Source organism: Euprymna scolopes, chromosome 9 (assembly GCF_053919585.1).
Source record: "Euprymna scolopes isolate OS-2025 chromosome 9, ASM5391958v1, whole genome shotgun sequence".
NCBI classification, from domain to species: domain Eukaryota; kingdom Metazoa; phylum Mollusca; class Cephalopoda; order Sepiida; family Sepiolidae; genus Euprymna; species Euprymna scolopes.
In genome coordinates, this window is record NC_136490.1 from 41,550,630 (window position 1) to 41,553,338 (window position 2,709).

Consider the following 2,709-nt stretch of genomic DNA (forward strand, 5'->3'; position numbering starts at 1 on the left):
GACTGTGCAAGTCTAATGCTGAACTGAAAAGTCATCTTCGGTCTCACGGACGGGGTCTAGGTGTCACTGAGGATTGATCTGATAACTATGATTATGTTGGTGGGGAGCATTGGGATTGCTAACGTCTGTAAAGACGATGCAATTAGTATATTAGTGCAAGAGAATCCCAGCAGAGTGCTCGACTGCTCGATTATTAATAATAATTTTTAAAATAAAATCGTAATATTTATTCATATCATCCATGTGTTGCAAAAACTAAAAATAACTTCGGTACTCTCCAGATCCAAATAAATCTTTGTCAGACTTTCGTCAGCCTTTGTCTATGATATAGGCTTATGATAAACAGAGGCTGAAGAGGAGAGTTCGACCTATGCGACCAAATATTGCTCCACTTTGTTTGGATTTGAAAACGACGGTACCGATGTTATTCGGATGTTCTGTCACACACACACGCACAGACACACACACACACACACACACATGCGCGCACACGCACACACACACACACACACCTGTATTATACTAGCAGATTGTCAGGCGTTGCTCGGTTGCAAAATACGCTTAAATATGATATTGTAATTTATGCAGATTTCGTATTTGTTATTATAGAGCTAATTTTCTATTGATTATTACATTGTACCCAATGTATAGTGATGACTTGGGTGTCATCAGCTAGAATCGAAACCAAAACATGAAGCGTTCTATCTTTAGTCGTTACCGTTTGATCTATCTTCAGACGGCCAAGAAATAGTTAAAAAACAGAACCTACTTTAATGCATGAACGTATATTTGCGCATGCGTACATGAATACTCTAAGTCGACTTTAAGTCTGCCTAGCTGTAATTTATTTTCGATTTTTAACCTTTTACCAGCAATTGTACCATCGTTACCATAAATATATATATAAAACAGCAGTCCACAAAAAATACGATATATGACACGCCTCGCACCGCTCTGCTACCTTGCGTCTCGGTGGAGATGCACTTTGAAAAGATAGAGACAGGCAAACAGATACATAGACATAGCGAGTTTTATATATAAACATATTTCTCATGAGTTTGTATGTTTGTATGAGGCTACGTATACTTACGAAGTAAAACTTATTCTTCGGAAAGGCCAAGTCTGTCGAAGAACACACACACACACACACACACACACACACACACACACAAAATTACACCCCCCCACACACACACAGATATGTTTCATATTTTAAATTCAGTCAATATAGATTTAAACAACTGGACTACCTACTAACAGGTTCGATCGAACTTACAACGTTTTGTAACCCAATGTTAAGCCGCAGATAAGTTTATAGAAAGTCGCTGTATGTGTAGCAGTGTAGCAGCACTGTTGTGCGGAAGTTTTTTTCCCCCCTAAATTTTACGATTTTTTTTCTAGGATTTAGAAAGATATCATAATTATTACAGCATCGTTTATCATGAACTTTATAATTGAACCAAATTATAAATTATCATAAAATTATGACTAATTGCTGTTAAACTACTGTCGCTTTAACCCCTGCTTATAAACTGATTGGATATAAATAGCGTCCGAAACTTTCAGTTACACGAGAATCTGCTAAAAAAGTATAAATTCGACAGTTTAAATGTTTCCAAGTTTTTGATGATTTTCAAATGGCCTCAAAGTAATTCATTTATGTTTTAAACCATTAACCACTGATTAAACGTCTGACTTGTTTGTGAGGAAATAGAAATGCATTGTGGTGGATTTAATTTCGTTTAAAATGATTCATTTTATTTTACCCTATTGCATTTTTTTTTCTTTTAAATAGATTATCGATTAATAACAATCGATGCTAACAATGATGTGTAAGTCACGTATAAGCGAGAACCAGTAACCACACCGACATGAGAAGGGACTTTCATTAATGCGGACAAAAGTAAAAATTACGACCTTACCTAAATGGAAAGGGAATAATATTTGCAATATGTTATGACCTTGAAGGTTTCAAAACAAAAACAACAAATAATAATTTGGAAACAGAAATGAAGAAATAAACGAAAAATGAAAGTAACTATATTGCAATTTACCTGCGATATAAAGTTTTCTCGGGTTGGTAATTAGGTGCGTATACGTATCCTGTGCTGGGAAAGTTTGTTGGGACGCGTACTCACACAAAACGCCGCCAACGTACGCGCACATTAGAGCCGAGTCCTGTCTCGATTGTGAGGACAGGGAAGTCGTGTTATTTTTTTCTTTTTCTTCTTTTTTTTAATAGAAAAGGAAAAAAAAAAAGAAAGAAAGAAAGAAGAAAGTGCGAGGGTGGTGTAAGAAAGGGCGAGGTGGGATATGTTGGGGGCACGGAGAAGGTGGTTATGTAGGTTAGGGTAAGGTTGGGATCGAGAGCAAAGAAATGGAGGGGAGATACTAAACGAAATTATAATAATAAAAAAAGGAAGTGGTCTAATCTGAAAGTGCGGACTTATTGAATAGTAAAAGCCGATTTCACACACACACATTGAACTCACACGCACGCACACTCAACATATACAAAAACATACACACGTTCAATGCTCACAAACAGAAACATGGTCAACACGCATACAGATACATACAGACACCCAATCCATGTAAACACATATTAACGCATACAGACGCACACATAAACACACACAGGCACTAAACATGCTCAAACACACACACACACACACACACACACACACACACACACACACACACACACAC

General features: G+C 36.9%; 1 protein-coding gene across 2 annotated transcripts in view; it reads right to left on the bottom strand.

Moving 5' to 3' along the window:
* LOC145284526 (abl interactor 1-like) overlaps window positions 1-2,477 on the bottom strand; it is a 172,184-nt gene extending 169,707 nt beyond the window's left edge. For both annotated transcript variants that reach the window (XM_080133416.1, XM_080133413.1), the window contains exon 1: window positions 2,055-2,477. The gene's annotated coding sequence lies outside the window, so the exon portion shown is untranslated. The remainder of the gene's footprint in view (window positions 1-2,054) is intronic.
* Window positions 2,478-2,709: the final 232 nt, after the last annotated feature.